Source organism: Corvus kubaryi, unplaced genomic scaffold, assembly GCF_017639235.1.
Source record: "Corvus kubaryi isolate FWS band 111438036 unplaced genomic scaffold, C.kubaryi_AGA036_p1.0 37249, whole genome shotgun sequence".
Taxonomy (NCBI): domain Eukaryota; kingdom Metazoa; phylum Chordata; class Aves; order Passeriformes; family Corvidae; genus Corvus; species Corvus kubaryi.
Window position 1 is genome coordinate 719,940 of NW_024581072.1, and position 12,361 is coordinate 732,300.

Below are 12,361 nucleotides of genomic sequence, written 5' to 3' on the forward strand. Positions count from 1 at the left end.
TAATAAGAAAACAATGTATTAACAGTAAAGTCAGCTGCACTTTATTCACTGCTTCATTCTCAGCATAGGAAGCCAGCTTCCATAACACAAAAGGACTGTCCAGGTGTGGGGATTTGGGGCTTTCTTTTAAGAATTATTTTCCCTGCCTACTGTATATCTAGACCGCTGATGTAATATAGCAAACATTTATTTTTGTGTTAGACAGACAAATGATGGTATTAGAGCACAAAGTTTCTTAAAAAGCGATGTTGTAGGGACTTTATTGACCACAAAGCACAGAACTATCCATCAGACATGGTACCAGAACGCATAGGACGTGTGTGTTTCTGGAAGTAGCTCTCTATTCTTTTTGTCTGCCTATCAACACACCACCATATGGTAAGAAAGATATCCAAACTCTTCTTGCTGTAAGACAATATGTGCAAAAGCAGTCAGGCAATTTGGTGATATAGTCTCCATAAGCAGTGATTACTATCTAGAACTACAATCCAGTCAAAGTCAACAGACAATTAAAATTTTTATTATATGAACACAATATTCTTAAAGATGTTAATCCTACCTCATTACAGTTACCAATTTTGCACCACTAACACACTTCATCTCATTTCCTTGCTTTGATGGACCTATGCCACCAGTTTCATCCCTAATACATGACACTTTTTATGTCAGTACCTCATTCCTTATTCTGATGGCCACAATAAATCACCTAGGGCTAACTATTTTACTGATAAGAGGAAAAAATTTGAAATGCCATTTCAAAGTCTATTAAGGATTTCAGAATAATAGTTTGATGAGCCTGAGCAGAAAGTTCAGACAGGAAAGACTTCTATCCAGAGGGATTCTGACGGTAGGTAAATAGACTGGTTAAATCTCCAGCTTTCCAGTACTCCACACTCAGATAATACACATTTCCAAACACTACCACCGAACACAAATCCCTAAGTATAGTATTAGGCACATATTGGCTAATAATGTGATCTGCATATTCCTCAATGCTGCCATAATTTCCTATTTACAGTTACAGATCTTGTTTCAAATCAGAGCCCTCAGAAGCTGGGACAATGGTGGTAGAAGTTGTTCTTTAGGTTTTTTTAAATCACAAGAACTGTGAAAAAACTACAATTGAAGCCATAGTTTGGGTATAAATAATAACTCAGACAACTGGTTTTTATTTTCATTTTTGTTTTCACTGACTGAGAATGTAAATTGAACTTTAGTGCTATTGTGCTTTGTTCTCCCTCTCTGTGAAAAAATGTGTTCTGCATTAAATTGCATGGATAAACTCAAACAGCTCCAAATATCACCCTTCAGCTTTTGTATAACACAAGAGCCAAGAAAAGATAGAGAATGTGGTTTTATGACCAACAGATGGTGTAATTGGTATCATAGATGTTTTTATGTCAGGGGGTCGTAGGTTCAGTCTCCATCTGGAGCCTTCTCAGATCTGCTGTGTAGCTAAATGATTAAAGAAGCTATATTGGGTCAAAGACACAACCACCTGCCTGAGGGTAAAAAAGCTGCTTTCTTCATCTAGCTGTTATACTACAGTTGCCTCCCATATTACAGATTTCAAGCCAACCAGTGCAGCAGTTAATAACAGCAGGACTGCACAAAATATTCAACACCAATTTGCTCATATCCTTCAAGTTTCTCGGGAACTTTTGACAAATCTCATAAAAGTAAGTCTTGTCTTGCTTACATGAGTGAAAAGCTATTCTAACTCAGACTGATAAATAATTGCAAAAGACCAAAATCCACAGAAAACAAAACAAGTAGGCTGGATAGACCTTGAGAGATTCAGCATTGTTCAGTTGGCCAAGAAGGCTCATACCTCCCAGTCAGAATTAGACACACTTGTACTCTGATGGTAAAACTCAACATCAATGCTCAGCACAATTAGTCTTAGCTACAGTTTATGGATTAGGATCAGAATATTTAAAAATGCTCTAATACTACAGTATTAGGTTTGTATATGGTTTGCTTGCCTAAAAGGCTGTACAGACAGATCAAACAGTAATTTATTTACACAATGAGATCATCAGTTCACTTCTGTTATGGGTAGAGTATCAGCAGTAATAATTGCACGAAACCAGTGAAACTGTGGCTTTACTGGAAACCAACACTGTCACTTCCATGAAGCAGGAATTCTGCATATTCAGGATTATCATTACACAGCGTGCTAAACTTGCCTGGCATACCTCATGATTTAGTTGCTCTCTATGGAACTGGTGCCAGAGACCTTACCTGGCTAATAGTGGAAATGAGCAAAATATTTCTGTCTAATTAAAAAACGCCTTACAAATTACTAGTTTCATGAAATTCTGCCACAAAGAGTCCTATTACTCTTCACAAATTCTGTTCAGGATAGCAGTAACCCTGTGCCAGATAGAAACCCAGTCCAGGATCTAAATTTTAACGATAATGACACAAGCATGAGTAAAATTATTTCACTTAGCAGATTTCATGTGCTCATATGTAAAGGAACAGTAAAGTCAAACTCTTCCAGAATGTTAAAATATTTCCTTATATTCTGTTTATTCTTATATTCTCCCATGATAATAACAAACTTGGTATATATTAGTACTTCAAAATAAGCTTTAACACAAATTAAAAGCTAATATTAAATAGACATGTATATTTTCAAAATTTAAACACAACACATATTATTTTAACTGATCATAAATATAAAGAAATGATCTCATTACAAGTTTTAAACTTTCTCTTTTCCTATGCGACTGAACTGACACCTTGTTGTTTCACCTAAGCACTTGATGAAGACTTTTCTCACAAACCTACATCCCTGAGGTGGAGCTTCAGTATCACAGATTTCAGCTGTTGATAATATGCAAGATTATATGCTTCTTTTTGCAGATCCCTAAACAAAATATGCATATGTTTTCAAAAAAGCAGTTGCAAGTGAAGTTTAGCTGCGTTTGCTTCAACGCTGTATATGTTTTTGCATGTGGTGTCATTCACACGATTCATCTTTGCTGGTATAAGAAAAACCTGAGATGCAGTAAGAAGAAGAAAAAAAAAAAGGTGTATTTTCTTGCTCATATCACAAAAACATGCATTTTTATTTATTTTTACTTACCATAGGCGGTGAAATATTTTCCTTAAACACAAGAAATATATTCTTTCTGTTGGAGAGCACTTTTCCTAAGAAGCTATGCTATGGGAACGTTAACAATTGCCACTTCAAAGTAATAATATGTATTTCCATTCCAGTCATCTCTATGTAGTTGAGACATTTCAAGTATAGCCAGGATTTATAAAAATGAGCAAATTTAACTGACCAAGATATCTATACTAGCTACTGAGCATATTGCCTAGACATTTGAGTGCAGACACATGGGAAACATCACCAACATAATCATTCAGCAGCCAAAAAAAAAAGCTTGTTAATTTAAGTACTTCTATATGAATTCATGTAGCCTGTCTTCATGGGTACATTATGTCCTCTTCCTCCACTTGTCTCCTCAAATCCATCAATACTCCCTTTAAGGGATGATAGACAAACACACAACGTTGTGTACTAGCAGTCTAAGATTCTCCTGTGACTATTCTTGTTTATTGAAAGTAAAGGGCTGTGTTAGTCAGTCCCGTCAGTCACCAAGTAAGATATTCAAATGTTAAACAGATTGGACATTGTGCAAGTTTCGTGCTGCCCAAGAACAGTTCCACAGTAAACTACACCAAAGACAAACGCTTTGCTGCCATTTTATCACCTGTTACAACAAAAATTTATTCACCCATGAGTTAGCTCACTTAATATTTCTTCTGTCCTGCTGGCTGCACAAAGAATATCTTTGGCTAAAGCAGTACACATATATGCTGAACTTCTAGGGATTTTTCATTTTAAGGCTTGGAGTGGCCAAAACTTATTCAAACCATGTCATTTGATACCACCCTTTATCTCTGGTCAAAACTGTTAGGAGGTTGTGGAGAGGGGTTTTTGCCTAGCTGTTTTCAATAGCTTATGTGGGGTTACACCAGGCTGGTGATTGGTCATTACTGGGGTCACCCAAGGCTCCACCTTGGGCCCAACTCTCTTCAGTATCTCCAAAAACAGCTTGCATTCAGGACTCAAAGAGATACTAAGTCTGCCAGTGGGAGAAGCTGTCAACTCCCTTGAAAGTAGGGAGGTCCTGCAGAAACCTTGACAAATCAGAGAGAGAATGGGCAATCGCCAACTGTATGGCATTTAACAAGGAAAAGTGTTGGATTCTGCTCCAGGGACAGGTCAGCCCGGGGTGTACAGACAAACTGGGGAACAAGATGCTGGAAAGCAGCGCCACAGAAAGGGACCTGGGGGTCCTTTTTGAGGGCAAGTTGAACGTAAGTCAGCAGTGCCCTGTCACCCAGGACGGCCGACTGTGCCCTGGGATGCATCAGGCACAGCATTGCCAGCCGGGCAAGGGAGGGGAATGTCCTGCTCTGCTCTGCACTGGGGCAGCCTCACCTCAAGTGCTGGGGGCAGTTTTGGGTGCCACAATACAAAAAAAAATACAAAGCTATTAGAAAATGTCCAAAGGAGAGTAATGGAGAAGAGTCTAGAGCAGAAGCCATACAAAGAGCAGCTGAGGTCACTTGGTCTGTTCAGCCTGGAGGAGAGGACACTGAGGGGAGACCTCATTGCAGTCTACGACTTCCTTGTCAGTGGAAGAGCAGGGGCAGGCACTGATCTCTTCTCTGTGGTGATCAGGACCCGAGGGAATGGCCTGAAGTTGTGTCAGAGGAGGTTTAGGTTGGATATTATGAAAAGGTTCTTCACCCAGAGGGTGGTTGGGCATTAGAACAGGCTCCCCAGGGAAGTGGTCACAGCACCAGCCTGACAGAGTTCAGAAAGTGTTTTGGCAATGCTCTCAAGCACATGGTGTGATTCTTGGGGTTGTCCTGTGCAGGTCAAGGAGCTGGACTTAGATGATCTTTGTAGGTCTCATCCAACTCAGGATATTTTGTGATTCTGTGATTTCTCTTCTTAGTCCAGCATAAAAAATTATTTATAGAAAGGTGTGTGAATACTTAATAAATTCCCTTTGATACCACACACCAAATTCTTCCCCCAGGTTTCAAAAAGTATATATAACTTCACTCATTTGCTAGTTTCTCTGTGATGCAGTTGCATCTAATTTTGCTATGAGGTAAGACACTACTTTATCCTGCAAACAGTTTCTGATTATGTGACAATTCACAATACAAGTTCACCATTCTCCAATGTACATTGTTACTGCCTAGACTTTGAAGGGATCCAATAATGGGTGAACAACATTTCTGGAGACAGAACTGTTAATTTCTAATTAGTCTCATTACTAAGAATAACAAGGATTTTCTTCACTGCACCTCCACTGCAGCACCTTGCAGTTAACTTACTACTCTTAACCAGCACCTAATGGGCACTTATGTTTTCTGTTCAAATTGAAGGCTCCTCAAATACCACCAAATTCCACCTTTGTAAAAAACAGCATCTTCCACTGTCTTCACTTCATAGTATTTAAAAAATGTTTCCATTTTTGACCTGTAACTCCAGCATGTCTGACAATGCAGCTGTGATATTTTACCCACACTTAAACTCTACGATTTCAAATTGGAAAAAATATTAAAATTGAAAGACTAGCCTTCTGTACCTAGAGGTGATCACTGACACCTATTTATGCATTTCCACAGACCTCAACTTACAATTAGCATTCACCAGCACTATACACCAAGGAACTAGGTCATTACATTTTCATCATCATCATCAAATAAATCAAATTAATTTGTACCACCATATTAAAGCAAACACTCGCTGCTCGTGTAATTTTCAAGCATCCAACAATGCTTTTAGTTTTGGTGTCTGTCCTGAAAAATGAATGAAAAAAAGCAGGAAGATGACTGGAAAACAAAAATGCAGGAAACAGCAAAAGCTTCAAGAAACAAGAAAGCAACCCTGTAGGTTACGGGGGGGTTCGGTCGGGATGGAGACGGAGAGATCTCTATAGGCAGGTCTTGGGACACAGTCGGTTTATTGTAAAAGGCGTGGGTATAGGGGCACTGCTCAGAGCTGCCAGACTCAGCTCTCAGCAGGCCCAAGAGAGCAAGAGAGTAAACGGGTGAGAGAGAGAGAGAGAGAGAGTGTAAGAGCAAGAGTAGAAGTGGAAGTAGAAGTGAGGAAGGAATGGAATGGAAGTGAGGAAAGGAAAGGAAGTGTCCGAAGTCCTGGTTACAATACAATAAATCATCTTCTGTACTGAATATTCTAATTGTCACTAACCAATCTAATACAAGATACAAATCCTATAGCATTTACATACAGCCTATAAGAGTTCTTATATTACCATAGAGTGTTACATCTTAACTTCTAAAAACTATTCTTTGGACCCCTTCTGCTGAGCTAGTAGGGTCTGCTCTGACCCTTGGACCTGTTTGCAAGCAGAGGGTATTGTTCCATCAAGAGGGGATTATCTTCAGTTGGCCATACCATTGTTTTCTAGTTGTTCAGTAACTAAGACTTGGTATTTCAAAAGTGGTTTTCATTTCGATGTTGCCTGTAGTTTTCATATTCCCAAAATCTTTTGTCAGGCAATCATATTTAGAAGGTTTTCCTGTTTCATCTTCCCCAACACAACCCCTGTTTAAATGTTCTAATATTTTAAAATCCTTAAACATTTTAAAATTCTTATCCTCAAAATAGTGACCAAGGTTAAGCAGTTTTTAAAGTTGAGCAGTTAATGTATTTTAAATTTATTAAAAATTTTTAATAAGCAAATTTAGTAAAACAATCATGCCTAGTTCTTTTATCCATGAAGAAGTCAGGAAATTTATTCTTGCAAATGCTGATTACTGTATGCAAGGGTAGATTACTGTAGCAATTCTTTGTATGTAGCCTGTTTTTGAAAATCTAAGGATGGATAAAAAATAGGTCTATAGTATTTCACCAATAAAATATTCTATCAGAACAGTCACAGATAGGAATTTCATTGCCATTGAGTATTCCTTACTATCAGCTACTTTAAAGGCCACTTAAATACTCCCATATTTTAAGTCTAAAGGTTGCATACAAAGGTAAAGGGGTATTGTAGTCTGTTTAGATTCTGTAACTAAAGTTCACATTCCCTATTGACACTAAGGCAAAACTTTACTCTGCACAAGCATGATACACAGAACTGAAGCTAGCTTATTAAAAAATATCATCCTGGACAAATTTAAAATTAAAAAAAAAATCATATTTGACCAATTCACTGTTGAGAACAGCCATTTCTTTATCTCATTATGTGAAAGAACAGAAGAAGTCCAAACTACTAAAAATGAGAAAAGGAATACAAATTCACCACTCAGGTTATCATGAAGTGCTGGTATTCCATTACCTTTTTTTTATCCTTTCAATCATCAGCCTAACTTGTATTTATGGTAATGCACAGAGTTTATATTCTTGCTCATGCATTCTCTCAACACCTACTGTGACACTGGTAATTAACAATGGGCTTGCTCCAAACAAAATCCAATTTTAATTAGACCACATGTGAAAAATTATTTCCACTTCCTGTTCTGAATTACAGTCACAGAACTACAGAATCACAGAACAGGCCAGGCTGGAAGGGGCCTCAAAAGATAATCTGGTCCAACCTTTGGTGAGAAAGGGAGCCTAGATGAAATTATCCAGCACCCTGCCTACCCACATCCTGAAAATCTCCCATAATCCCTGAGAAGGTTGATTTCCAGTGATTGACCATTCTCCTCACCATAAAAAATTTCTGTCAAGATGAAACCTTTCACTATGCAACTTGTACATATCAGGTTCCATGTGGCTCACCTTGAGAAACCAGGTCTACTGGGGGCTGATGGGGTCCATCTGTCAGACAAGGGGAAGAGCATCTTTGCTCATTAGCTTGCCAAACTGGTGAAGAGCTGTGCCAGGGGAGGTTCAGGTTGGATATCAGGAAGAATTTTTTCATTAAAAGAGTTGCCAAACATTGGAACAGACTGCTCAGTGTGGCAGTGCAAGTGGCTCCAGCCACTCTGTCTCCTGATGAGAATTTGGACAACCAGCTGTGGTAGTCAGCACCCCAAGTTTAGTATATCGCTTGCAGTTACGGCGAGAACCCATGATTCCTTTGTTCTGATATTTGTATGTTTTCCCCTGATAGGTTAATGGTTTCCCATCCCAGTTTTATGTATGAAGTTATGTATATGCATTTTCCTTGTTTAATATGTTCTAGAAAGTTCTTCGTTCCTCAATGCCCTATTGGATCCTTCCCCAAGTCCCTCCTATGTGTTGTTCCCATTGGTTCCCTTACTGTCGACCTCGCCTACTTGTCCCTATCCCATTGGATGTGATCCCTTTCCCTGCTTTTCCTATCCCCGCTATAAAATCCCTGGACCCTTGTCAGGTCCTTGGCTCTTCGTCCCTGTCATTTCTCCAGAATAACCTCTGTGTGGAACACAAACGGAGAGTCCCCTCTCTTTACTTCTTTGCCTCTGCCACTGCGTGCACTCACATCAGCTCAAGGGGAAGCTCTCTTAGGTGAGGAGCATACCTTGTCTGCCTGTTCTTTTTATGTGTGCCTGCCATAGTGCAGACGGGTCCATGGCTAGAGCTCCAGGCTCTCTTCGGACTAGCACGCAGCACACCGTCATGTGGCGCCCAAGCAGGCCAGGGACCCTTGCTGTTGGAGTTCCCTGCTCAACCTATGGCAGTTCTCAAAGACCGAGAGTGAGTGCCTCGGGAAAGCTACTCCCTCCTGTAGCAGCACGCTGTTTTTTGGTCAGCGGTGCTCCAGAAGGCTTCAGTCTTAGCTCAAGACCGGCAGCAAAGGACTCTGGCAGCAGTTTTCAGTTTCTGGGACCTATCTTTCTGTGGTGAGTCTCTGAAATTTTTGTGTGGGGTCCCTGAGGTGGTTTCTTTTAAGTTTTTCTATTTTACTGCTGTCGGGGGTGAAGTCTGGTGCAGCTTTTGTGTTTAAAGACAGGCTCAAAGCCCTCACTGCACCAAAGGGAGGTTTATATCCAAGTATCCAAGATTCCCTAAAGGCGGGTGGGATGAAATATTCTAAAGGGTTGTTAAAGCAGTTCATTAGATGGGTCTTTCTTTACTTCCCCCAGGTGTCCCCTGAGTCAGTCAATTCACTTGCCTTTTGGGACAATGTGGGATTTAAGTTGAATGCCCTGAGGCAAGCAGGGGACACGTCTGTTGCAAAGTTTTTTCCTTTGTTAGTTTTAATTTGTGCTGCTATTAAGAAAAAATGGGGGAATGAAAGTAAGACCCAGACCCAAGTTAAAGATGTTTGTCCTTCCCCTCAACCCTCTTCCTCTACCTGTTCTCCTAACCCTCTTCCCTCATCACTTGAGGGGCTTGGAGGTACAGAAAGCTGCCAAGCGCAGGGCTGCCACTGTCTCCCTGGCACTCCAAGCTCTCCCCAGCCCCCCTCCCGTGGGGACACTGGCCATGCCCTCACAGACCCTTCCCATTCCCCATTTCCTCCTCCCTCTTTCCCAGTTAGTCCTGTGTTTCCACGTAATGGTGGGCGTCCACAAAAGGGTGGATGCCATGTGGTGACCCCCCATGCCTGTTTCTTCTCCCCACAATCCTTTTCATTCTCCCAACCCCTTCCTTCCACTCCCAGATTTCCCTGTGGCCTTGGGCCCCTCCTCTGTGTCAGGCCCCTCCCCTTGCATTGGGACTTCCCACACCTTAGGCCTGCCTCCTTATCCCGCACCTCCCACCTGTTGCCACTCCCTTCAGGCCTCACTTCCTGGTTCCCATGCCCCTCCTCCCTGTGACTCCTCCCATGGCCTAGCATCTGGTTGCCACGGCTGGGCTTCCAGTTCCCACAGGCCTGCATCCGGTGCTAACACCCATGCCAGATGCAGCCTGCATAACACCAGGAACATGGAAGCAGTGGCTGCTCCCTTTGCCGCACTGGTTCACCTCAGCCACATGGGGATTAATCCCCAATGGGAGGCCTTCTCCTATCAGAACATCAAGGAGTTGTGGAAGACCCAAAAAGAATTTGGAAAGGAGAGCACTTACTTTAAGAGCCTCCTTCAAGCAACCTTTTCTACAAATATGTTAGTGCCTCACAACATCAAGACCATCTTGTCATGCCTTCTCCTCCCCACAGAATTCAAACTGTGGAAGAGAGAGTGGAAAAGGTTGCTTGAATGTCTCCTCCCAGCTCTTCAAGAAAACTATGCTGAGGTGACCTTTGACCACCTGTGTGGTGAAGGTGAGATGGCCAACCCTCAAGATCAGGCCAGGCAGATCCCAGCACCAGTGCTAGCTGCTGTGAAAGGACCCGCAGAGAAGGCATTGCTTTTAATGCCTTCTGAAACCCCCAGTCGCATTTTGTGTCCATCAAACAGGCCCCTACTGAAATGTTTATACATTTCATAGAAAGGCTAAGGCTAGCGGTGGAGAAGCAAATAACAGATCCAAAGGCCCAAGATGAGCTGTTACATCAATTGGCTAAAACAAATTCCAATGAGGTGTGTAAATGGATCATCTTGGGTCTCCCATTCCACCCCACTCCCACCCTAGACCTTATGATAGAGGCCTGCACAAAGCTTGCAACCTTTGAAGATACAAAGAAAAACGGGGGAGTAGGAGGAGTAGTGAGAACTATGGAAGTGATGCCAACCCAAACGATGCCAGCGCAACAAGGCATTGCGCCAAGACAGAGTTCCCAAGTGATCTGCCACAGGTGTGGGAGGAGAGGCCATGTAGCGAGACAATGTAGGGCACCAACCCCCATCAACCAAAACAACAAGCCTGTCTCTGCAGACCACCACTCCATGCAGCCTCAGGGAAACTGAAGGGTCAGCCCGGGATGGCTCTGTGCGACGACAAAAATGGAGCCATCAAAGACCGCGACGGGCTGACACAACAACAAAAGACTAAATACTGGACTTGACATTCCTTTGACTGCCAGCCAAGGCCTGTACCTCCTTTTGCCGGACTGGACATATGTAGCTGTAAGCTGCGATCACAACAACTCCAACAGGCAACTTTTCATGCATGGGACCACCACAGACACACCATGCAGATTGGAGATCATGCCCACTGTCAGCAAAGCAGACACCACAGGGGCACTCCAAATCCAAGTGAGATGCATTGCACCTCCATTCTTTATACCATCAGGTTGTGTCCTTACCTGAGCCACCACCCTACCACAATCTCCTTGGGGATGCTCTCCATCAGTGGGATGGGTCGAGCTGGTGAGGGGGGACAGACCCATGATGGAGTGCAAAATGTATCTCGAGGACAGTAGTGTCGATTTGAGAGGCATGGTCGACACAGGTGCAGACGTCATGGTTATTTCTAAGACCCAGTGGCTGTCACGTTGGGAGTTGCAGCCTGCAGATAGTGTTGTCAAGGGCATAAGTGGATCTACAGCAGCGAAAATGAGCAAAAATGTTGTGCAGGTAGAGGGACTGGATGGGCAATTGGCAACCATACGCCCATATGTTACCGATTCTGGTTTCGCATCGTGGGGTAGAGATCTCATGGCGCAATGGGGCGCACGTGTTGAGATACCTGCCAAGCGGCAGGATTTTTAATTGGGGCCACTGTGGAGCACCCAACCCAAGCACTCCATTGGAAAACTGATTTGGCTGTTTGGGCTGATCAATGGCCCCTTTCTGAAGAAAAATTAAAGGCACTCAATCAGCTTGTGGACGAGCAGCTGGCCAAGGGGAACACAGCACCTACCAACTCCCCTTGGAACTCCCTGGTATTTGTTATCTGCAAACCAGGTAGAGACAAATGGCAGCTCCTCCACAACCTGAGAAAAATCAATGATGTCATTGTCGACATGGGACCCCTACAACCCGGAATGCCCTCTCCTGCAATGCTTCCAAGACATTGGAAGCTAATTACCATTGACATAAAACACTGTTTTTTTCAGATCCCCTTGCACCCTGACAATGCACCTTGGTTTGCTCTCTCGGTTCCATCGATTAACCAAGAAGCTCCCATGTGGCGCTACCATTGGAAAGTCCTTCCTCAGGGCATGAAGAACTCGCCCACAATCTGCCAATGGTATGTTGACAGCATCCTGTCACCTGTACGCCATGCTGCCCCAGGGGCCATCCTCCTTCACTACATGGACGACGTCCTCATTTGTGCCCCTGATAACAATAGCCTGGAGTGGGTCTTCAAAAAAGTGAAGTGACTGAGGCCCTAAAGGTACATGGGTTCAAGCTCCAGGAGGAGAAAATCCAACACGTCTCCCCCTGGAAGTACCTTGGCCTCAAGATCTGTGAGACAACTATCATTCCCCAGCTCATTAAGCTAATAGATAATCCAAAGGCTTTGCAGGAGCTGCACCAGCTGTGTGGGTCCATCAGCTGGATGAGGACCTGGCTCAGGATCTCCACCGAGGAC